The sequence below is a fragment of the Stenella coeruleoalba genome (assembly GCF_951394435.1).
Source record: "Stenella coeruleoalba genome assembly, chromosome: 7".
Lineage (NCBI taxonomy): Eukaryota > Metazoa > Chordata > Mammalia > Artiodactyla > Delphinidae > Stenella > Stenella coeruleoalba.
In genome coordinates, this window is record NC_137153.1 from 17,862,738 (window position 1) to 17,889,930 (window position 27,193).

The 27,193-nt window shown below is 35.9% G+C and overlaps 1 protein-coding gene across 9 annotated transcripts in view; it reads right to left on the reverse strand.

Annotated features, from left to right (window-relative positions):
- Positions 1-27,193, reverse strand: part of HMBOX1 (homeobox containing 1) — a 184,993-nt gene that overhangs the window by 156,498 nt on the left and 1,302 nt on the right. The window lies entirely within an intron of this gene.

A 27,193-nucleotide genomic window follows, 5' to 3' on the forward strand; every position in this document is an offset into this window, starting at 1 on the left:
AAATGTTCATTTTAAAGATTTTTTTAGTCATCACAAACTTATAGGTATTCAGAACCATTTATTATGAATTACACTAGAATCCATAAAGAGTTTTCGTCCATGTTTAGTCTAGTTTATCTAAGACTAAGTTATTCTTTAATTCAAGATAGAAAGTGAAATCAAATAAATATCCACTTAAGTTAGCAATTTCATTTACCCTATGTTCTTCACTATTATTATTTCATCCACTCATTATTTTATAGAACTTCTACTCTTCCAAAAGACAGATGAAAACTTTTCTGAGACTCCCCTCTCAAAAATCAAAGCAGAATTGAGCACTTTCCTTCTCCTTGCTTCTATACCTCCTTGGGCATACTTCCATTATGGGCTCACTTCATTTACATTCCTCTCTCTTTCATCAGACAGTAAATCTTAAAAGGTTAAGGAGGGGACTCTGCTTCATTCATATTCTTTTTCTCTAAAACCTAAGCACAGTCTCCAGCATACTAGGTGCTCAACAAATGTCTGTTCATTAATTTGTTCGTGGAAATATTTGGATAGGAGGGCAGTATTGATAAATGAATACATGTTTATACAGAATCATTAAAAAAGATAAAGCTCATAACCTAATCCAATCATACAATAGCTTAACAGTTATTATGTCTTTTCTATTAAGTTAGCACAAAACAGTGATGGGATAAATTGCAAGAAGTGCCAAAATAACTTGGTCCCTCACAAGTCCAAAGGATAGGATGTACTTAAACCATCTTCCCTCTCCAGAAAAGGGAGGCTAAGTTAAAATTTAACTGGAGTCAAGGTCACCTAATATCTAGAACAAAGTAGCTATCAATCTGTATTTATAACATCACTATGTCATTTAAAGAGTATGTAAAGATGGTACGTGGTACACAATATATTATAATGAATTATTTCCAACACTCTTATTTTTTATAATTCCTTTATTGTTTTGCTTAGAAAGGAAATTCCTGATATGAACTATAAAAACAAGAGAAAGAAAAACGATTCTACAGAAATAATTATGACAGATATTACTGCTAACTGCTTGTTGAAAATCTTTTTTTCCTTTATTCCTAACAAACCTCTAATTTTGTTCATAATGGCAACAGGAGTCACCAAGCACCCTTGAAAATAAAGGTGGCCATATATGTAATATAGTTTTGGCCTATGAGATGGAGATAGAGCTTGTCAACTCAAATTGGAGAAAAAAAGTCCAAACCAACATAACAATGATAATTAACGTAGGAAATAGATCATTTGCAACTAACAGAGATTCCACAGGCTTTATCCTAATTTTTTCAAATTAACAAACAAAATCACTTATTTTCTAACAAAATGTAGGTATTAGTCAACATCCTGATACCACTAACAGAACCCTAAGTATTTAACAGGCACTAAATCTATGTGCTTTACACCACGTTAACTCCTTTAATCCAACCCTATCAGGCAGGTAACAGTATTAACTTGTTAAAGAGCACACAGCTTGTATGCAGCAGATGGAGAATTCAAACTCAGGTAACTTAACTCCAGAGTTATACTCTGTTAATAAAGTTCCAACATGCCAATACATGTATGTATATGTGTGTAAGTGTAAATAAATATGTATGAGTATAAATAAATGTGTGTTTATCACATCAGCTAATGTTGAATTTGAACACAAAAAATTCTCTTATAATAATTAAACTGATAATATATTTGAACACAAAAAATTCTCTTATAATAATTAAACTGATAATATATTCAAACTTTAAGCAGATATTGCATAGGATTTTAATTTACAAGTAAATATGAAAGACTTATTAGTTTGATGTGACCAAGCCTGTCTTATTCACAACTGTAGGCCCCACCACAGTGCTTTGTTCAGAGTAGGAACTTAATAGAGACCTGATGAATGACTGAAGAGAGAATGTAAATAAAACGTTAACACACAGATTTGAAGCTAGAGCTGCTGTTAAGTTAACCCAGCTAATGGTAAATCCTGGAAGAAATATTTTTAAAATGCTATATTTGTCACAATAAACATAATTGTTTATTCATAAGCCAATTTTGTATGCAATACATCTCTCAGCCTAGCTATTGAAAAAAACACTTTGCTTGTTCTTTATAATATTTAACATTTGAAAGGTCTTTTTGACGAAGTCCTTCATTTTTAAATTAAGGTAATGTTAACTTTCACCTAAACAAAATTTGTATTTACAGTTACCTTTGAACTTTAAAAGATCAACAAAGACTAAATTTTTCTAACAGTCTTTGAGTATTCATTTTATGAAAGTATTTAATACAGGATTTTTTTTCGCTTTACCTGTTCTTCCTTAGGACATCTGCAACAAAATTTGGCATATAAAAATTCAAATTATTTATTACCTTTCAAGGATATGTTTTTTGCCGAAAGAAAGGTAAATACATATATTACTTTCACTTTCAGAATTATGAACAGATCATTCAGTTTGTGGATATCCTACATCTTTCTTTTATATTTGCTACAGGATTAATCTTTCATCATAAAAGGAAAGTTGGCTATGACAGGGACATTGAGCAATCAGTATTCTGTCTGCCACTTTCCTCTTTGTTGGTACTTTGGTCAAGAAAAATAACTTCCTTGCTTTTTTAATTCCCTACTTTTTCAATTTAGAGTGACAGAATACAGCAATGCTTTAAAAGCTGCTACAATGTTTAAATAATGTCTTCATAAAAAGCTCCTGCTGTTTAAAACTGGATTATGACTTTAGTAGTCTTCACTGAATTCAGGTGCTTAAATGACTTTGATAACATAGCCATAAACACCATCAGTGGACCTTTTTTTTAGTTATTTGTTCACTTATGTCCCAGAAAATGACTGTTTCTGAGTGATCTCAATTCTACTACTTTTAGACACTTACGCTAAGTGAAAGGTTGGAAGCATTTAAACGTGGTGTGCCGGTGGTAAAATGGTATTTATACACTCAAAAGAAGCACGAACATTCCATCAGTTACAGTTTTTTGATAATGAAAGGACATCACCAGAGATCCTACAGAGATGAAAAGAATAAAGTAAAAAAACCTCTATGTCCATAAATTCAGCAACTTAGATGAAATGGATCAAGTCCTTGAAATATATAAAATACGAAAAGAAACAACCTTAACAGTCCAACAGTTATTAAAGAATCTGAGTTCATAGCTTAAAAATACCCCAACAGGGATTCCCTGGTGGCGCAGTGGTTGAGAGTCCGCCTGCCGATGCAGGGGACACGGGTTCGTGCCCCAGTCCGGGAAGATCCCACGTGCCACGGAGCGGCTGGGCCAGTGAGCCATGGCCGCTGAGCCTGCGTGTCCGGAGCCTGTGCTCCGCAATGGGAGAGGCCACAACAGTGCGAGGCCCGCGTACCGCAAAAAAAAAAAAAAAACCCAACAAAGAAAACTCTAGGCCTGGACGTTTCCATGACTGCTGGTGGCCAACTTGAAGAAATGGGGAGAACCAGCATTAAGATAAAGCAGAAGTTTTAAAACTGTGATGTCTGCTACAGCAGCCACCAGTCATGTGTACCTACTGATTCCTTGAAATGTGGTTAGTCCCAATTGAGATGTGTTTTAAGTGCAGAATATACACGATTTTGAAGAATTAGCATGAAAAAGAATAAATATCTCATTAATAATTTTTATACTGATTACACATTAAAATGGCAATATTTTGGACATACCAAGTTACATGAAGGACATTATTAAAATTGTCATCTGTTTATTTTTACTTTTTTAAACATAGTTACTAGAATATTTAATATTACAAACGTCACTCACATTATATGTCTATTGGACAGAGCTGCTTTAGGAAACTGAGAATGCAAAGTCCAAAACACAACACAACACGAAAAAAGATTACTGATGATATCTTGGAGCCTCTGGATCAACTTTTGCCTGAAGCTGCCCTACCTTTGGATTTTTCTGATACATTAATGAACAAATTCCTTCAGTAGTTTAAGTTATCTTCATAGATTTTGTAATTTTGCAACTGAAACTATCCCAACTCGTACTCTAATCCAGCAATATTTCCTCTATTGCCACCTTTGAAGAAATAAAAATATTTTCTGTAGAAATTTTCTTTGTAGTTCTTCCACTCTATTTGTATATGTTTATAATGCACTCACTGACTTTTATAAAGCACTTCATTTCCATTACAGGTATTAAAAGCAAAATACTCTTTTCATATAAAGTAGAATAATTTCTAAGCAAACAGGTAGGTTCTCACAGAAATGAAAACCACATATTCACTTATTAATTCAAACCCTATTGAGCGCTTACTTAGGCTAGGGATATCAAATAGGTTTCAGGGCCACATCATCTGTCATGGCTGCCTTTAGAGCTGTGGTTCAAAGGATGCTAGGCTGAACTTGATACAGATGTTTGTCATGATAAAGGAGAAGAGGAGAAGCATGTGTTCAGATATTTGTGTCCTCTGTAAAACAGTGCCTCTCCACAGTTAAAAGACGGAAAAGATGATTTTGATGGGAGTTACTTAAACTTTTAATTATTAAGTTGAATTTCCCATTGACCATTCTTTAATAGATAGGTTATATATTTGATTCCATGATTACAGTTTTAGTCTTAAGTTCCTAAAGATAGATTTTACTATATAAGTTCCAATAATTTTCTAATATCCACTTTGATCATTTAGATTTATGAAATTCTAGGTATTTTTAAATAGATTAACCTAAGGCCAGTACATAGAACTCACCTCTCTCAAGTGGTTCTACTGATATATAAGGCTTTCTTTCTTTGAACAGAGCTAATAAGTCTCTTACTCATTTGACATATAGTTATTGAACATTTACTGTGTGTCAAGCACTATGCTGGGTGCTATAGAGTTAGGTGTGTAGGGGTGTGTGTGTGTGTGTGTGTGTGTGTGTGTGTGAGTGTGTATACCTCTAAGCATGATTCTTGTCCCTTTGTAGTTTGCAGTCTAACGGGAAGAAAGACAAATAATTACAATAAATGGTAATGAGTATCCTTTTAGGGAAAGTACAGAGTATTCCAGAAGCATGCAAAAGAATGACCTCACCTAGTCTAGGGAATTATATTTAAATTGAAACGTGAAGAATTAGTGGGCACTGCCGGGTTGAAGAGCGGGGAAATGGGATGGTAAAGTAGAAGTGGGAGAGAAAAGTGTCCTACTTAAACAGCGTGTGGGATAAGTGAGGCAAGAAAAAGTCTGCCCAACTGGGAAACTGAAAGAAGTTCAGTATAACTGAAGTATCAAATGCAAGAAGAAAAACAGAAATAAAGAAATCTAGAGGGACTGCCCTGGTGGTGCAGTGGTTAAGAATCCCCTGCCAATGCAGGGGACACGGGTTCGATCCCTGGTCCAGGAAGATCCCACATGCTGCGGAGCAACTAAGCCCGTGTGCCACAACTACTGAGCCTGCGCTCTACAGCCCGTGAGCCACAACTACTGGGCCTACGCACCGGAACTACTGATCCCACATGCTGCAACTACTGAAGCCCGCACGCCTACAGCCTGTGCTCCACAACAAGAAAAGCCACTGCAATGAGAAGCCTGCGCACCACAACGAAGAGCAGCCCTGGCTCGCTGCAACTAAAGAAAGTGCAGCAATGAAGACTCAAAGCAGCCAAAAAAAAAAAGAAAATCTAGGGATAAATGGGTGCAAATATATTGGAGAGCCCAATTATAAGGCACATTAAACAGTCTAGACTTTATCCTAATGGCAAGGGTTTATCACTGAAAGATTTAAGGAGTTAACATTATCCACCTGGCTATCCTGTGGGAAAGAGGGCAAGACCAGCATCAGGGAGTGTTATTAGAAGGTTTTAACGGTAAACCATTTTAGGCCACCATTGATCACAGTCTGAACCAGAGTAACTGCAGGAAGGAGAGAACTGACGAATTTCGAGAGATATTTAATAAACAGAATACTAGAAGATGTGGTAGGAAGGATATAGAAGAGTCATGGATAGTCTCCAGGTTTCTAGCTTGACTAGATGTTTAATTGGTGGTGTCATTTCAAGCAACAAGCAATACTAGAAGAGAAAACCTGAATGTGGCTTTTGGAAGTGTTGATTTTAAGATGCCTTTGAGATACCCAAGAAGAAATGGCTAACTGTATATAAAGTTCTCTCTGCAGCTCAACAGAGAGGTCTGGGCTAGTCTGTAAGTGGTAACTGAGGCTATGGGAATAGATGAGCTTGCCTATGGAGTGTGTAATAAGAAAATAGGGCCTGGAGCAGACCTTTGAGGAACTTGAAAACTTTTATTAGAGGGCAAGAAGAAGCCTCCAAGAGACTAAGAAGAAAAACCAAAAGATGGAGGTATCAAAGAAGCCAAGGAAGGGTTTCAAAAAAGAGGCATGATCCGTAACAAAAACTGTTGAGATATCAAACTGGAAGACTGAAATTTGTCCATGAATATTAGTTACACTGCAAAAAAGAGTTTTGAGGATTAGTAACAGTGTACACCAGATTTTAGTGGATTAAGGAGTCCATAAAAGGTCAGGAAATGGAGGTGAAAACTGCCTATAGTCCATATTGCCTGTAGAGGACAGAAGAGATACACAGCAGAATCTAGATGAGAAAGTGAGGTTGGAGGGAGCTTTTTTCTTTTTCTTTTTAGATGCAAAATACTTCAGTATTTAAACACTTCAGACTTTAAACACTAATGAGATGTAGAATTTATCTCTTATTAAGAAGCTTGAAAATGCCAAATATTCATTTGCCAGCTTCCTTTAGAAATAGAGCATTGGCAGAGGTACCTGCCTCAAACTTTGAATTGGGAATTTGCGTCACAACCAACCAGAAAACATTCTTTGTTTTTGTTGTTTTGTTTTGTTTTTGATGTAGACCATTTTTAAAGCCTTTATTGGATTTATTACAATATTGTTTCTGTTTTATGTTTTGATTTTTTGGCCACGAGGCATGTGGGATCTTAGCTCCCCGACCAGGGATTGAACCCGCACCCCCTGCACTGGAAAGCGAAGTCTTAACCACTGGACCACCAGGGAAGTCCCCAGAAAGAACATTCTTAAGTAGAGAAGACCATTGTAGCAAGATTAAGTTTCAGGGCAGCAACAAAAGTCAAGCAGCAGCATCACTGGTCTAGTGCCAGCAGTAGTAAGGAAGCAACAATAATGCTGTCACAACCAGACCAGACCTGTGGTGTGGTCCTGGCTGTGGTTCCTGCCAGGGAACAGCCCGCAACAGCTCTTCCCCTTGTACAAGCCTGGTTCTCTAGTCTTCCTAGAAATGCTGAGAGCTTCCTAACATCCATTTTATAAATTTACTTTTAGTTTAAATAGCCAGAGTCAGTGTTTGTTGCTCCAACTAAGAAACCTGACTACTTGAGGAATTACAACAAAAGGTGATGTTTATGTCAATGTTATGTTGGCAAAACAGCTCCCCGAACACACATTACCAGGAGATCTGGTTTGAAATAGTGACTGAGTTATTTAGCATCATTCAGCAAGCAAATTCCAGCATTATGTAAGTACTTTCTGAAACTGGGCTGAAGAACAGACCCTGCCATTGATCTCCTATTTCATGAGTCCTGTGATTCTTTAAAATAAGGGACAATTTTACCAAGAATTGAAAGACTCTCATTTCAAAACACATCAATAAGAGAAAGAAAAGAAAAAAGCCAAAGATTAGAACATCTGAAAATCATATATCTCATAAAAGATGTGTATCTAAAACACAAAAAGAACTCTTTCAACTCAATAGGAAGACAAACATCCTAATTATAAAATAGGCAAAATACCTGAATAAATATTTCACAAAAAAAGATATATGAAAGAGCCAAAAGCACATGAAAAGATGTTCAGTGTCATTAGCAAATTAGCACCACAATGAGATAATACTTCACTTCCAGAAAAATGGCTATAATCAAAAAGAAAATAACAAGTGCTGACAAGGATGTGAAGAAACTGCAACCCTAGTACATTGTTTGTGGGGCTGTAAAACAGCTTGGCAGTTTCTTAAAAAGCCAAACAAGAGAAATGAAAACACGTTCACACAAGTTGCATGCAAATATTCACATAAGCATTATTCATAATATCCTCTAATCTGGAAAAAACCCAAATATTCACCAGTTGGTGAATAAACAAACTATTATTTCTATACAATGAAATATTATTCAGTAATAAAAAGGAACAAAATACTGATACATGCTACAATATGGATCAACATAAAAAATATTATGGTAAATCAAAGAGACCAGACACAAAAGACTATATACTGTATGGTTACATCTCCATGAAATGTCCAGAAAAGGCAAATCTATAGTCACAAAAAATAGATTAGTGCTTGACTGGGGATGGGGATACTAATGGGAATTAAGTACAAAAGAGCATGAAAGATCTGAGGTGATGAAAATGTTCTAAAAATTTGTGTATCCATTTATCAACTGATAGACATTTGGGCTGTTTCTACTTTTGTCTACTATGAATAATGCTGCTATGAACATCTGTTTACAAGGTTTTGTTTAATTACCTGTTTTCAGGTGATGTTTTGTATAAGTTGGCAAATTTACTAAAAGTCATTATATACACTTAATACAAGGGAATTTTATGCTACGTAAACCATACCTCAATAAAAAATTTTTAAATTCTCATTTCCCATTTTTTGGTCTTCACAGCAGGCCACTTGGCAGTGTAGGGTGAGGCCCCTGTGTATTGTTTGCAGGAGCAGTACTTCCTGTAAAAGACAGCTTCCTAGTCTAGGAATGACTTATAGTACACAGTATTTGTAATACTTGTATATTCTAGAACAGTCCTTCTCAAAATGTGGTCTGCAGACCAATACCAATCTATGTGTACTGTCAACTGTCTGAGACCGTCCATAACTAGGTAATTACAGAAGTTAAGAATATGTGTTTAGAAACTTTAACAGCAATTTCACAAAACAATATATCTGCTGAATCTGATAATAAAATATTTGGACTTGTATCCTATATTGCTTAGGTTATTTTTTTCCATTTCCAGCCATTCATTTTTACTGCATTTTCCATAACAATCAGTCAGCCAATGATTGGAAACTTAATGTTTAGACTTTGTCAGTGTGTACCACTTTTCCACTATCTTACAATTGGCCATCATACCTATCAGTGTAGGTCAAACTCAACATGATCTCAAATTTCTTTTGTAAACATGCTTTGAAATGCTCCAACAACTCTGGTGGTATATTTATCGATGCCAAATTTTAAGGCCTTCTGTGTAACCCAGATTTTAATAGATGTTCATGTATTTTTGTGTTTTTATCAATATATTTTCGAGTTTATAATTAAAAACCAAAAATCTTCAAACTACATATACTTAATAAATGTACACTTTCTTCCCTTTCCCTCAAATAAAAAAGGCTTGAATTAAAAAAAATAACAAACCTAGTCTTTGAACTTCGATAAATTATGGTTCTAGGAAAGGTTCTATAAATCATTTTAAAATTAAAGTACAAACTAAACCAGAAACATGTTTCTATGCTCATTTGTAAATTAACGCAAAAATGCTACTTAAATCAATATAAACTAATATCTACAAATTAGGTCAATATAGCATGATGCCCCAAATGTGTATCAAATTATTAAATCAGGCAATATAATGACTACATACACTACTTAAGAGATCTCTAGGAGAAGAGCTTCATAATGTAAGGGTCAGCAAATGGTTGGAAGACTCAAGACAAAAGTAGAACAGTAGCTATACCTAAGATCCCAGAGTGAAGTTGAGCAGCCTGAAGGCTTCCTAAGACAACACAGTCAAATGCAGAGGCATAAAACAAATCAATGACTGAACAAATCATTTTTATACTACCTGGACGAGACTGTTTAGATAATGGATACTATACAATGAGGTAATAATGAAAACAAAGAGAGATAAACTGAATTACTGTTAAAAATCTAGACCCATCTATATATAAAAAGGAAGTTATTCAAATCCCCTAAGTGCCCATCACAAATTTGCATAATTTGAGCAAAGTGAATTAGAAAGTTTATTGTCTTTGATAACAGGTAGAACTACGGAGAGAGTGTGAAACAAGGAAATAAGTGACCTGAGTTCTACCTTGGCAATAAGACTTTAGAGGAGAACATTTTTATTCATTTCCTTATTGGACACAAATGATAAACCAGATTATTTCTGGTCCCTTCCTTTCAAGAATTCTACATTACAGCTTATTGATACAAGTACCAACAATGCAAGACATCATCACCACACACATGGAATAAATTGTCCTAAAATGTTTACTATGCCTCTTCTAAATTGAACCCTATGTGTATGGTTCATTTGGAAAATAATCTTTCATTTAAAAGAAATTAATTTCCCCCCCAAATCCAATTTAATTACTTTCCAAATAATTCTGATAACTTATAACATATTTGACTTAAAATTTACTATATTGGGCTTCCCTGGTGGCGCAGTGGTTGAGAGTCCGCCTGCTGATGCAGGGGACACGGGTTTGTACCCTGGTCCGGGAAGATCCCACATGCCGCGGAGCAGCTGGGCCCGTGAGCCATGGCCGCTGAGCCTGCGCGTCCGGAGCCTATGCTCCGCAACGGGACAGGCCACAACAGTGAGAGGCCCGCGTACCGCAAAAAAAAAAAAAAAATTTACTATCTTCATCAGTTTGGAATTATTAGTTTGGTAATCCATTCAAAACTATCATTTTCAAGAAGTTTTTCCTAAGAATCTCATTATGCTTGAAAAGGGAGAGGAGATGGATATGCAAAGTTAAAAAATGCTTAGATATTGAGTACTTTATAAATGTAATGTATTTTATAAGTGTCTTGTAAGACAATACATAAATATACAAAACATATTTATACGATGAATTTTGTTTTTATATAAACTTGAGGGGAAGAAACTGATAATTTTTTAAAATCTCATTAACTAAGAGTTAAGCTCAGTTACGCTGCTTTAAGTAATCTCTTATCCTTCTCTTACAAGTTTTTCTCCATAAAGAAATCACCACCATTAGCAGAAAGTGCAGGAAAGAATACCTAACATTTCCCCCCAACAACTACAGAAATAGTAATTAACAACTTTAACAATCCTATGCTAATTCAGTTTAATCCTCTAGCTCTGAGATTAACCATCTATTCAGGCTATATTTCCCACTGGGTACTGGTGACTAGATAATTCATTAGGGTATCTAAAATGCCAGTTTCTGGATTTCTCTGATTAAATTCTAAATAACACCATTTTTTTTTTTTTTTTTTTTTTTTTTTTTTTTTTTTGCAGTACGCGGGCCTCTCACTGTTGTGGCCTCTCCCGCCGTGGAGCACAGGCTCCGGATGAGCAGGCCCAGCGGCCATGGCTCACGGGCCCAGCCGCTCTGCGGCATGTGAGATCTTCCCGGACCGGGGCACGAACCTGTGTCCCCTGCATCGGCAGGTGGACTCTCAACCACTGCGCCACCAGGGAAGCCCTAAATAACACCATTTTTATTAGGCAATGAGTCAGCTTGCACAAGTTCATGTAACCAAAATTATGCATATATTCTGAAAATCCATATAATCAAAACTGAAAAAAGTGCTAGTAATGCAAAGATCAGAAATATATTAGAATCAAGTCTGTAATTAACTAGTAAAATTGAGATACTGAGCTCAAGTATTTTAAAGAAGTATAAGAAGTGTTTTACTAAAAGGCAAGAGACTGGCTGATGGGGTTTAATATGCAAAGGTCCAGATGAAGGTAATCTTGGAAGACAGAAGACAATCATGGAAGTTAGCCTGCTTAAAACAGAGATCTGTTAAATAGAATAATGCCAGCTGGTCTTTGAAGCACAAAAAAATATGATTAGATATATTTCACGAGAGGGACTGCAACCCAGCAAAATAATTTAATAACTTCTAAATAGAAGAGGCTTCCTGATTATCCCAAATACCAAAGATCACTGAAATCCTACCACTAAAGCATATAAATCAAGAGTGAAGACCATTATTCTCTTTCAAAGGCTACCACTGGTATCGCCTCTTCCAGCTCTCCTCATCACGTCCTTATAAATCCAACCAATTTGGGGCATAACAAACACAATTGTAATATAACGTTATATTATGCTCATAGGTTTTTTTGTTTGTCTACTTTTGCTGTGTATATGTGTGGTTTTGTTTTGGTTTGGGGGGGTTTTTTTGGCCTGTTTAAGAATTAGTTTTCAGTGAACTTACTTTGAAAACAATTCTTTTTGATAAACAAAAAGATTCTTCAGTTTCTTATTGCTCATATAGAAGCTCTTAGCCAACCTACACTTAACCATCACAATCAACCAACACCTTCTAGATTCCCCTTCTAAAACAAACTGACATGGGATACTAAAGGCTAATATCTCATATACTCCTCTGTGTGCCAACCAAGAGTAGGTTGGTTTGCTCCCTCACCGTTTACATCAGTTGTTATTGCAACTGTGGAATTTAATTATATCTTATCTAAACTAACAAAATATGAGTATGAAGAATTGTTTCTGTAAATATTAGGTTAAAAAAAAGATGGGATATTTTGGTATAATAAATGATTTACTTTAAAAAAGAAATGCTACTGAATTGGGTGGGCGTGAGACTACTGTAGACGTGGGGAAAATAATAAAATATTAAGATTTGACTCACAGATTATATAATAAGTGTCTTTAAGGTCTACCTCCATTTAAAAGAAATCAAAACTTGAAATCATAAATAATACATTATGGGTATGGTTTATGCATGAAAATCTGATGCAGAGTGCCAGTCTGTGAATTCACGCATACAGAAAAGATCTTGGCCGTAGATAAAGGTTCCTTGACCCCCAGCACTATGGACATTTTGGACTAGAGAATTCATTGTCTGCAGGTGGGGGTGGAAAGCAACACTGTCCTGAGAACTGAAAGATGCTTAGCAGCCATCCTACCAGTGGTTTCTCTACCACCCACTTGATGGCAACAGCAGCACCCCCGCCCAGATCTGACAATCAAAAGTGTCTCCAAACACTGCTAAATATCCCCAGGGGGTAAAATCATCCCAATGGAGACCCACCACCCTGTATCAAATGACTGATAAATACATGTATATTTATATTTTTTCATTAAAGTGAAATGTTTAAGTAATCAGCTTTTAATGATTTTTACTATAGCCAATTTTTTTGATTAATTGATCAACTACTAGGTGAAATTAATGGCTTCTCTATACTTAGCAGAAAGAAAGAAAAACAATCCTTGAATTGGTAAAGTACCAAATAAGATAGCTTTACTTTATATATGATGATAGTCCCATTTCTTCCACATCTTTTCTGAGATCAAGACAGAAGCACAGAATTACTGAATTAGTCAGACCAGGGAGAGGAAAAGGAGGCAGCAGAAGCAAAGGGAAAAAAAGAAATTTAAGAAACAATTTCCAAATGGTTGGAAGAGCAGCATGAGGAAAAAGCTTATTATCTCTTGACTATGTAGTCCTATTATTGCAACATTTACTGCAGGCCTATCCACTACCAGTCAAGAGAGGTTCCTACGCATAAACTCCAAAAAGCTTAAATGTCTACTATTAGATGAGTCGTTATGGCAAATTATGATTCACTAATTTATGATGTTCAAAAAAAATAAGGTAATGACAACATTATATGTTGTTAAATAAAAAATAAGTTGGTTAACTATACTCCAATATAAAATAAAAATTTTTAAAAAACAGTAACTCTAACATCTATCAAATAAGTTGTTTTACCTCTTAGAATATTAAATATTTATTTTGTCACGTAATGGGATAACATATGTCCGTGTCAAATATAGCAAAGTTACCTAATGACATTTAAAAAAAAAGCTGGAGTATGATAAAATCATGTAAGTAGACAGTTGGAAATATGATTTGTACATACAAAGAAAATGATTTAACAGTAAAACAAATTATTAACAGCATTTATCCCTGATGTTTTATATTTTCCATAATTGCCACAACAATATTTCCTTCATACATATTATTCTAGAATGTTGTCACTCCCCCTATCAAGAGGTAGAGTCTGTCTGTGTTCCCAGCTCTTGAACTTGGGCAGACCAGCATGACTGCCTGGATAAGTAACAATGTGTGGTTTCCAAAGCTAGGTCATAAAAAGTGATATGCTTAGCTTTCTTTCTTTTTTGGGACACCTGCTTTTGGAGCCAGCCCTGGGGTACCATGTAAGAAATCCAACTATCCTGAAGCCACCATACTGGAGAGATCACAGAGACTGAGGGAGGTGCCTAAGAAGCTATATCTCAGCCTTCAGTTGTGTGAGTTCTCCCAACTTGGGCATCAGACACATGGGTGATCTAGCCTTCACATAACTCCAGACGAGAGAGCCCACATGAGAACCACTTAACACTCCAGACGAGAGAGCCCACGTGAGAACCAGTTAACTGAGGCAACTCCCAGAACCCTGAAAGAGGATAATAAAATGATTATTGCTGTTTTAAACTACTATGGTTTAGGAAGGTTTGTTATGACCAATAGACAGGAACCAAGGTAGAATGTGTTGGGAAGAAGAGGGGGAAGCTACACTTGTTATTTTATACATACTTTTCCATTGCTTAGATTCTTTTCTATATAATAACTTCATAATTGCAATTTTTAAGTCCCTAGATCTCCCACTGTTCTGGTAAAATAAAAGAGGAAAAACCTGAGCTTATCCTCAGAAGACAGTGAACCTAAAATTCCTACCTATCATCTACTCTGACCATTCTGAACTACTGTCATTACTACCAGCATTCTATAGCAAAAATATTTGTCAGGAACTTAGACTCAGCAATCTATTGAGTGCTAATTACTATTTTTAAGGGTGGGTCAGAGAAATTACTGAATCAAGAATAACTCAGATATAGTACTGAGATCTGTAACTCAGGATTGAGTCCTCCTTCTGATCCTATCAAAACCAAACTGTGAGCTTCCTAAAGTCTAGGCCTAGGTCTTACATGATATGTAATCAATACTGGTTGGATGAATGAGACATAGTAAACGAACTAGGAAAATTAAAGGGGGAGAGAAAAGAATTCAGAGAAGGATAAGCCCATAGGAGACACAAGGGCTTTACACTTCAACTAGGAACCCAATTCATACACATGAAATGAAAACTAAAATATTTAAAATGTGACACACAAGTAAATACAAAAAATTATATAAACTAGTAACTGAGTATATAAGTGCAGCTCATATACGGAGAAAATGACTGGTTCAAGTGTGACAAGGTTCACTGGAAAATGTCTCCTCAGAGAGAGAAGGCTTTAAATGGGTTTTATGAAGAACATTTTTACTGGAAAGATAAGGCTATACCAACATATTAAATGGAGAAAGTAGCAAATACCAAGAAATAAAGGCTGAAAACATACAGCAGGAAGAAAGGTAATTTACCTGAATGTCATACAGAAAACATCTAAGAAGATAGAATGCTGGTAAGGGAGGGAAAAAAATGTTAGAAAACCTTAAAAAAAAAAAAAAGCACAAAGATAAAAAACTGAAATATAACACAATTCGAACTAAGGTACTTCTTGAATGACTTGATGAAAAGTGTTTGATGAAAATTATTCTAACAGTACTGTGCACCATGGGATAGAGCAGGGAAAAGGCAGGAAGGCCAGTTTTACTGCTGCAATCATCTCAGCAAGAAGTGATGAGGATGGCAACTACAAATGTAAAAAGGAAGAGAATGATCTAAGAGACATGATGGCGCAAGAATCAGCAGAACATTGCTGATAAATTAGATGGGGGAGGAGGGAGAGAGGTACGAAAAGGAAAGTACTAAACGGGTGATTTAAAGGTTTTAAATGTAGGAACTCTAAGACCAGAGGTAAATTTTACAAGAAAGGAAAAAGATGACAGAAGGAAGAAGACCTGGATAGAAGGAATTTTAACTAAAAGGAAATAGGCATTTGTGTCAAATGCAACTAAGGCCTACAAAAGGATTAATTGAGAAAAACAAATCAACAAACAAAAAATAAGTTAGCTAGGAAGGGATTACTTCCAACATATGAAAATTCTATTTACAGGAGAGGAGTAAATACCTTAGACACAAAGGCAGAGCCAACTAATAATAAGGTGTGCCTTAATCTGTGCCAACCACTATCCTAAGCACTTTACAATATTGCCTGATATGCTCACAACAATCCTATGATATGGGTACTTACATTTATCTCCAATTTACAGATGGAGAAACTGAGACACAGCAAGGTTTAATAAAGTTACAGAGTAAGTTGTGGAGGTCAGATGTGCACCTGAACAGTCTGGCTCCTAAGTCCATGTTCTCAACCAGCTCAATAGTCTAGGATTAATTAAGACTCTGAGAAGACTGATGACAGACCCCCAAAAAGTATGTAATTAAATTTGTGAGGGCAAAGTTTCAAAATGGCATACTATGAAAAAATCTTGCTTAATGGATCCAGAAAACTAGAATAGGAGAGAATTTATTGGGGAAAAAAAAAGAAGGGAAGACTGCCTTAAGAGCTGGAATGTGAAAATATAAAAGTTTAAGAAAATGAACTGATGATATAACCAGAAAAGACTCGATGTTTGGGCATAATATTGGGTTGGCCAAAAAGCCCGTTCGGGTTTTTCCATACGATCTTACTAACCATTAAGTATAACATCTAGAAAAACAGTCTTGCTTAAGCAGAGCATATCCCATGGCACAATTTAGTGATATAAACAGTTATAGAGGATGGATATGCAATGTTTAACATAATGCAGGCAAATGTTGGGGAGAAAACATTTCGAGTTTCAAACAGGTATTTAAGATTACCAAGCACTCTACCACAGAACCAAACACGTAGAAGGTTCTCAGTAGGTACCATGCTTGTCCATGCATTTTTCAAATGTTCTGAGAACCACATTATTAGAGTTATCTAGTATGTTTATAAAGGACGCATACTCCTAGGCCCATCTAAGATTTTAGGAACCTGGTAGTGGAGCTCAGCAAACTAAAATTTTAATACTCTTTCCAGGCAATTCTTTTGAACAAAAGTTGCACTGCCTTCCTTCCTCTGCTGCAGCCTAAGTGTTAAAAGTAAACACTTCCCAACTGTTTCTCTCCTGTGGCTTTGTATTGACTCAGATCTTCTAGGTTCTTTCACTGCCTATGCTTGACTTGTGTTTATTTCTAAAATTTCAGTCCTGGTTTGGTAACATAATCAAGACTTGGTTCTGGAGTTATTAGCCCTGAAATCCATATCAACTTCAATACTGACATTGGGTGGGGGAGCTCTAGTTCTTTTCCCTGACATCATAGATTTTCTTTTCTTTTCTTTTTTTAATCTTATTTATTTATTTATTTTTGGCTGTGTTGGGTCTTAGTTGCAGCACACAGGATCTCTAGTTGCGACATGTGGACTCTTAGTTGCGGCATGCATGCAGGATCTAGCTCCCCGACCAGGGATTGAACCCAGACCCCCTGCATTGGGAGCATGGAGTCTTACCCACTGGACCACCAGGGAAGTCCCTAGATTTTCTGTTAAAAAGAAAATATGGTGTTGACTGGACACTGGACTGACCCAATATGTCTTTTACCTTTTTATTGAAGTGTAGTTGATTTACAATGTTGTGTTAGTTTCTGGTGTACAGCAAAGTGATTCAGTATATTCTTTTTCATTACAGGATATTGAATATCGTTCCCTATGCTATACAGTGGGACCTTGTTTATCTATTTTATATACAGTAGTTTGTATCTGCTAATGCCGAACTCCTAATTTATCCCTCCCCCTCCCCTTCCCCCTTTGGTAACTATAAGTTTGCTTTCTATGTCTGTGGGTATGTTTCTGTTTTGTAAATAAGTTCGTTTGTATCATATTTTAGATTCCACATAGAAGTGATATTATATGACATTTGTCTTTCTCTGTATGACTTACTTCACGTAGTATTATAATCTCTAGGTCCATCAGTTGCTGCAAATGGCATTATTTCATTCTTTTTTATGGCTGAGTAATATTCCATTGTGATATATATATATATATATATATATATATATACACACACACATATACATATACATACACATGCCACATCTTTATCCATTCATCTGTCAATGGACATTTAGGTTGTTTCCACGTCTTGGCTACTGTAAATAGTGCTGCTATGAACACTGCGGTGCATGCATCTTTTCAAAGTAGAGTTTTCTCTGCATATACGCCCAGGAGTGGGATTGCTGGATCATATGGCAACTCTAGTTTTAGTTTTTGGAGGAACCTCCATACTGTTTTCCATAGTGTTTTCAATTCCCACCAACAGTGAAGAAGGGTTCCTTTTCACCACACTCTCTCCAGTATTCAATATGTCAATTGTTATGTTACCAGATCTGTGTTAAAGAAGATGCTCACTGTTACAGACTCAGCATCTGAATTCCTGTTTATTGCCCCTAAAGTAAAGAGGCGCAAATGTCCTGTCTTTGTCCTGATTTACCGCAAAAGCCTATCAAGGATGGAAGATATTTTGTAATCACTATGCAGACAGGGTCTGTGAGAATGCTCCAGTTTCTGGAATTGTGAAGGAGTGAGTTCTTCTAAGATGTCTTTTGACCCCAACGGTGGGACAAATGGTGGCCAAAAAGCTGTCTATTGATATGACGTGGAACTGAAAACAGAGCCTCTTTATTCAACAGGGATGCTTCATGATAGCAGCAACTAGGATCTTGAAAGAAGGGCTTCTAGGTACTTTCATGCTTTAGCAGATCTGTGATTCAGATTGTAGAATCTGAAGCCATGTCTCTAGTGTTCCCTCTGGTTCTCTTTCCTTAATCCTGGCTAGTTCTGTAGTCCTACTGTGTCATCGTTCTGGTTGGCCTGAGATGGCTAACATAAAAAGCTAACACTAAATTATACTGGGAGACTTCTGCCATTTCCTGAAAATTATTTGATCCTTGAAGGATGACATTCAATTCACCTTTGTATCCCAGAGTACCTACACATGCACTGCTAGACTTGACATATTTAACTGAATGCCCTGTTCAATCCCTAGAAAAGAATCCTCCTCATGTAGAGCACCCAAAGGCATTAGCCTTATATGAAAGGTGACTTCCTCCTGCATCCTACTCACCAAGGTCATGGAATAGGAACACACATCTAACTCATGGTCATGCAATGCATTCAGATTTCTCTCTCGCCAACTGAACTAAAAGAAACACACTGTCACCATCAGGAGGTAAGCTTTAGCTGAAGGAAAGATCAGTTCAAGTCAGCAATATGGCAAACCAAATCCACGTGCAAGTCAAAGTTATGGAGAAGCAGAAACCAAGAAAAACTATAGCAAGGCAAATAGAAGTGGAAGGGAGAAGTGGGAAAGGTAGATGAAGCAGACCTGTAAAGAGAAGGCAAGACAAGAAACCATATATCCCCAGAATGAGAGGCAGAGAGGCTAGCTTCTCAGATCCTGACAATTCTCCCATTTGCACAAGGTCTAGTTGTTCTTTATCAACCGAAAAGAGCTAGATCCCTACAACAACCTCTCCTTGAAGCCAAACAACTCCTGATTAAAGCACTATTTTTTTTAGAATGTACACCGAGATACACAAAAAGCTGGCAACAGATAAATCCAAAGAGAAAAAAAATTGTACCAGGAAGAAAGTGAAATTTCAGATAGCCAGCAAGTTCTCTAAATATGAATTTTACTTATCAGGAAGAACCACCAATATTTACCATATTCTTATCAATGAAACAAATTAAAATTTAATTGATGTTTTCAAAGCAAATTATCAGTGTTGACAAAAAAACTGTCTCAAACCCAGAAGAGACAAAAACCACATGACATATCTTTTCTGTTAATATATTTGAAAATATTTTGTAAGCCTACTTAAAGCAGACCTTTGTTGTTTGAGGTCTGTAATAATCAGTAGTACGTTGGATTAATAGCCTCATCTTTGAAGACAGGCTTTATAACTCATAACAGCTGATAAAGAGGAGGCAAAGGCCAGCCCTGTAACTAGCCTTTAACCTGACTGATGGTCCTTTCTTGTACCTGGACTAACAATAGTATCTTTACCATTTTTTTTCTTCTAAAGATATTTTCTCTGAAAACAGTCTTTGAACTGACTTTCTTTGAAGAGTATTCCCATATAACAAATCCCAAAAACCGTAACATGAGTTCACAATAAATTAATCCAACAAGTTTGCTTCAACACTGTCAAAGACCAAACTAACGCCACAATAACAATAATTTTGTTTATCTAATACAGATTCTAGCATACATCCTCTCTGGCAAGAAATATATCATTTAAGCCTTGAATTCATTTAAATCATACACATTCGATTTACAGACATTTTTAATATTAGTTAACTTTTTACTAAAATGTTTAATAGATACTAATATTGTAAATTTTCAATTAAGTAAAGCTTGCCAATTTTTAAATTCTCATAAGAAAGCTTAATTGGAATTTTCCATAAAAACTTTCAAGATCAGCCTCCCTGGTGGCACAGTGGTTAAGAATCCGCCTGCCAATGCAGGGGACATGGGTTCGATCCCTGGTCCACAAAGATCCCACATGTCGCAGAGCAACTAAGCCTGTGCACCACAACTACTGAGCCTGCACTCTAGAGCCTGCGATCCACAACTACTGAGCCCACGTGCCACAACTACTGAAGCCCATGCGCCTAGAGCCCGTGCTCCACAACAAGAGAAACCACCGCAATGAGAAGCCCACGCACCGCAACGAAGAGTAGCCCCCGCTCATCACAACTAGAGAAAGCCCACGCGAAGCAACAAAGACCCAGTGCAGCCAAAAATTAATTAATTAATTAATTTAAAAACTTTCAAGATGTGCCAAAAGAATTTCCAAACTACAAAAGGCAAAAGAGTGACGTTACTGACCCAAAAATTGGTATCTTTCTCCTTATGCTGACAAAACAACAGAATTTATGAATAAGAGGAATTATTTAATCTCTGGGGTGATAAGAGTTCTGTATCTTGATTGTGGTGGTGGTTACAGAATCCACATGTGATAAAATGGCAAAGAACTATACATACACATAGTACCAATGCCAATTTCCTGGGTTTAATATTGCACTAAAGTTATGTAAGATGTAACCATTAGGGGAAACTGAGTGAAAGGTACAGGGCCCTCTATACTATTTTTGCAACTGCCTGTGAATCCATAATTATTTAAAGATTCCACTTATACGAGGTACCTAGAATAGTCAAATTCATAGAGTCAGAATGTACATTGGTAGATGCCAGGGCCGGGGTGTGGGGAGGAGGAATGGGGAGTTAGTGTTTAAAGGAGACAGAGTTTCAGTTTAGGAAGGTGAAAAATTTGGGAGATGGATGACGGTAAGAGTTACACAACAATGTGAATGTACTTGGTGCCACTGAACTGTAAAGTTAAATATGGTTAAAATAGTATGTTTTATATTATGTGACTTTTACCACAATAAAAAAATATTTTAAAAAAGTAAATAAACAATTTTTAGTTTAATTAATAACAAAAATACCACAAATATAAAAAAATTAACCTAAATACCCTGTTTAATAGACTGGAAAACTGAGACCTAACCAGGTAATACACACAAACTTTCACAGTCAATAACAGAGTAAAGGCACCTAATTGATAGGCTGTTGACTAAGGAACATAAGATTAGAAGTAACCACTAAGGAACATAAGATTAGAAGTAACCAATCACTTGTGGCCATTGACAATATCTTGTTTTACGGAAGATAATCAGGTCGGTTGATGCCTAGGTTGCATTAAAATGCAATCAGTATATATATTTTTTAACTATTATACTTTATTTAAAGGAAAAAACTTTTTCTGAGGAGAAAAAATCTCAAAAGAAATTTATATTTAACCTTAGAACTTCCACGTTTGAAGGAATATGAGTTTTTTGAAGAGCATGACACAGTATTCCAAATAAGATCATGCCATCTTTTCAAAGAGGTCTTCCTCACACAACAAAGTGAACAGCAACTATTCTTGTCCCTAATGGTTCTAAACAGCTACAACGTAAAACTAAACACAGGCTATCTTTGACTCCAGAAAATGGATTTTCAACCAAATAAAGATAATATTCAGAATAGCTACTTTCAAGTTCCCCACAGTGAACAATTATGTTTCACGAAGGCAAATGCTGGCTAAATTAGTGGTTGCAAACTACAGTCATAATACAGCCTCCTACAAAAATTACATTCTAACGTCTGAACTGATACCTTAGCTATCATCCTGCTTCCTCTACACAATCATTCTGGGTAACATTTATCCTTATGAGACTCAGTTTGGTGAAAACAGGGCACTCTTTCTCCTCCTTGAGAGGAATGCGACACAGATGTAAATCAGCATATGTATATCATCTACCACTTTGGAAAATCAACTGAAGCGGTCAGGCCACCCAACCTCAAGTATAAACATCAGCGTGTAAATAAAACTGATGTCTGTCTAAAGTGGCTTCCAGATCATACAATGCAACTATGCAATTGTTCCAATAGCAATGTAAAGAAAACACATTACCTGAAATGGAAGGAACAAGGATTCAGATTTGTGGGGGGGAAAAGTGAAAGAAGCTACACAAAGTTAATAGGTCTTCAATGAAGTTACTGAGAAGATAAGAAAAGTCAGATTAACAAGGGGAAATCTAGGTTACAAACGTAAGAATGTATTAATGGGGCTAGAAAAGTGAATTTTAAAATTGTAGCCTGAATTAGGCAGTAATTTAACTAATATTACTTTTTACTTTGGGAGAAAAAAATAGAAGCCAGAGAATATGGAAGCATTCTTCACATAGCAATATACTTTAAAGTTCACAATTCTTTACTTTTGACAACTGCAACTCTCACAGATTAACACCCAACCCTCCTTATCTATACTAAAGAGGCTTGTTTGGCCTACCAGCACTTTGGCATGGCTAAGGCATAGGGTCTGGGATTGGTAATGATAAATTATAAGGCAGGAACCAGAACATAAACTATCTGGTTTAACATGGTAATTATATAGTTAACATTTACGATATGCCAAGAGCAGTCTAAGGACTCAACATCATTGTAAGGGCTCACAATAATCCTATGAAATAAGGAGTATTTATTCCCTTTCAACAGATGAGAAAACGAAGGCACAGACAGATTAAATCATTTGTCTAAGGTCACATAGCTAGTAAGTGGCAGAGCCAAGATTTGGACACAGGTGGAATGATAGTTTGGATTTATCTGAAAGGCTAAGGAGCCAATGAAGGATTATAAGCAAAGGAAGACCAATATTCAAATTCACATTTTATTTTAGCAAGATCAGGTAGGAGTGAATAACTACTAAGGAAAAAAACTGAAACCTCAAAATTAGTTAATAGACTGACGAGGAAAGACAGAAATGATGAAGGCCTCAATTAAGGGAATAGCAATAGAATGAAACTAATTGAATAGATATATACAGACGATATAAAATCAACTTATGATTAGAAAAGGGAGAGTGAGGATGATTCCAAGGCTTCACTGACTAAGCCCCAGCCAACAGCTTCTCATTTTAATCATACTATTACTTTATCAAAAGCAGAAAGGTTTAGTATTAAATCATCCTCATATCAGCAATAGCCACAGTATTTGACTTTCTCCTCTCTGAAAAATGTGACTAAATAACTTACAATTACTGCCACTTGGCAACTCCACACTAATTGTTTAATATGCATACAGTAAAGACAGCTATTAAATATTTTCAATAAATGACACACAGACCATCACTGAACATAACATGGACAGAGAAGCTACAGAGAATCTGTGAAATTTAGTAAACGTTCTTATAATCAGCACTTTAAATTTAAGAAAAACCTAAATGTCCTTTAAATGGATTAGAATCATTTTACCACTTATAGGAAGAGGTGTGTAGACACCTCTTTTAAGATTCAAAAAAAGTAAAACTCATTACTTCAAAGTTAAATCGACTAGGTTCTTTTTTCCCCTTCTGTCTGTAAATGTAAACAAACAAAAAAACCCCACTATCCTTATAGCCCAAGTCAAGGATCTGTAAATTACTACATTAGGATTATAATAACCACTGGAAAAACTTACTGCAACTTCAACCTTGTTACCACTGTAAGGGTAAAACTATGCTAAAGCCAGGGCCTTCCAGTAACTAAATGCTCTTGGAAAGTGTCCAAAACAATGTATAGTAAATTTCCAATTTGTCTCATCTAAGATCAAGAAAAACAAGTTATCTAAAGCACTGGGTTATATTTAAATAGGCTCTATGAGTTTTACATCACATTATCTCTCAGAAAATCTATACTCTTTACTTAGGATGGGACCTAAGACCAGTAAGTCACCTGGGGGGTAGGGGGTGGGGAGGGGAAGTTGCACCTAGCAATTTAATCACATATTACTTAATATTATTTTCAGAAAAATTTCAATACCACTAGCTTTCTTTTTGAGAGAAACAGATTTTGGCAGAATCTGCTAAAATCATGGTTTGCAGTGATACTGAAAATCTCCATAGCTTCTATAACGTGGACAACGTGGTGGTGCTTACTCTGGTTTCTAGCTTGAGCCGTTTTTTAGAGCCTCCTATTATTTGTGGTTCAGATTCCTTTTTTATGGGTTGCATGCCTGATAGATATACACCACTATCATACAAAAACAAACATAAAGGTGCTTTATATATGTGAGTGCATATGTGAATGTACATACATGACACTTTAGACAAGCTGTGATTTCCACTCATAAACAACTTTTTTTTATAAAGTTCTAAACTGAGAAGTAAAAGCCAACAGTTAAGAAAATAATCTAACCATACAGCAAAGGGAGCTGTAAAATTAATTCTGGAAGCCAAAAAAACCTAAATAAAGCAGGTACACAAAACAAACCCAACCTATTTTCACTGAGCATTTTTAAGTTTACCTATAAATGTTAACATTTTTTAAAAGTTGAGGAGTATACCAACTTTCATTTACGAAAAATGACACCCTAGGATAAATTTCTAATTCCCAAGAGAAATAAGTCAAGTTTAAAGATCTGCATACAAAAATAATAGAAGAGCTGCAAAGAAATGAATCGAAAAAGCAAACATGGTTTTACAGGAAACATGGAAGCTATCTGAAACATTAAAAGTGGAATGGACTTATTATCAATATAACAAACAAAAGATCCAAAATGAACAAATTAAGCATAAATACTCCCCATGTGTTTAACTTCTTCTGAAACAAGCAATGCCATACCAATCAATACTTGCCACAAATATTGCCATAAATTGGTCACTTCTATCTTTTTAAATGATGAAACAATGAAAGGTTTGTTGAAATATATTTATAACTTACCAATACTGAGCTATTAAGTTTCTATTAGTGACGCTTCCACTAAGGATTTGTGCTAAAAAGACTGAAATCTATTCATACAGCAGTGAAAAATGAAGCCTCACTAAAGACATTCAATATAAAGCTGACCCCTAAAGGCTCCTTGATGCACGTTTGCAACCACAGTATTCACAGTATGCAGTACACTAGCAACAGATTGGTTAAAAACAGTTTGGATTTTCAACCTCCCATCATAGAGGCAACATTTTTAGAAGCAGTCACATTAAATAAATATGTCTTTCACAGTTACGGGATGAAATTTTAAGCTTGACAGGCACCAATGCCCTGATTTTCTACTTTTTTCATAAACCATATGACTTCCACATGCTGAGAACGTATTATGCTTTAACCTGCAGTAAAGGCTTTACAACATTTTAATGCTCGGTGCCTAAAATGCAACAGAAGCACCCCACCCCATCGAATACAAGGAATATATCTGGTTTCAACAAAACCACTAGTCAGAAAAAGTTTAATGAACGCCTTTCCCAGTAAGTAACTTTGCATTTCCGTAGAGGAAAACAAACAAAAAGAAAATCTGAGGTGAGGGTGGGTAGAAGAGAAAATCTTCTTATATTTTAATATTTTTCCAACTCTTAACAAACATTTTAGTTTTTTTATTTCTAAAATAATTATTGAACATTTTAAAACACTATGTCTAATAGAATATCTTTCAGCAGAAAAACACTCTATTATGTAGTTACACAGGATTTTTCTCCAGTTTTTGCAAAGTAACATTTCAGGCTAAAATAGAAGGTTAAAACAAATAATTCTGGAAATCCTAGTCTATAGCAAACTGAAACCTCAACTTTATATCAACATATTGTATGTTCTAAATTTGAGATTTAGAATACACATCAATTTTTTTTTCTATTCAGGTCAATCTAAATATATATGCTACCTCATGTTTATAGACAGCTTATCTGTGTGAATGACCAACTGCAGAAATTTCAAATCAAAGGTATAAAACATACCATAAAATTACACACTATGTGACTTTCAGTTTTTATGGTATCTAAGGTCCTTTACTGATAGGTTCAAGAATTGATAAGTTTGGATATGTAAATATGTAAATACATTAAATATGTAAATACATTAAATTCTCAGCAGTCAAAAGAGAAATTATGCCAAATCCTTTAGTTATTTAAAAGTCCATTACACTAAAAATCTGTGACAAAAGAATGGTTATTGAAAAACTTATATTTCAGACCGAAAGAAGTACAAATTATATTATCTTAAATCTCCTGGTGTAATGTTTTTAAATATTAAAGACTGTGAGAAACAAGAGATGTTGCAATCCTCTTTCCTTTATAACTCCAATTGAAACTCGGAAGAAAAAAAAATCAGAATTCAAATTTGCCAAACTTGACTTATACACATAATTCAACTAGATCTATCTTAGTTGTGCAATTTTAAAATAAGTTTAATGCAAAGCACTGCGATCTTGATGTGATAATTACCTGTGGAAGAAATGCAAAATAAAAACAAATGCAGGTCCTTTTCATCGAATGATGCATTTTACAACAAAACCAGTAAAAGCACAACCACGTAGCACAAACTAAATAAACAGGCACAGGAGGCAGCATGTCCATCCAGGAAGAGAAATGTACCACGCCAAGAAAGAAAGGAAAGAAGGAGGGAAGGAAGGCAGACAGGCAGACAGGCAGGCGGGCAGGCGGGCGGGCGGGCGGGCAGGCAGGGAGAGAAGACAGAGGTTTCTATACCTGCAGGATCCCAGAGAAATGAACTAGTCACATCACTCTCTCCTACATGATACGTACGGTTTTTAAAGTTCCAGGGTAAATTAAAACAGCAACCACTCTATACCACCATTCAACTTTCCATAGTACAGTATCTTTAATGCCAACTGCATTCTCCTCTTCACTCACCCAGTGTTTCCTCTCTCTTCCATACCAGCTTTCAGACAAATGCGAGACAGAACAGGGTGGGGTAGAAGAAAAATACAAGCAGCGCCTTTCCGCTACTCCCCCCGCACCTCCAA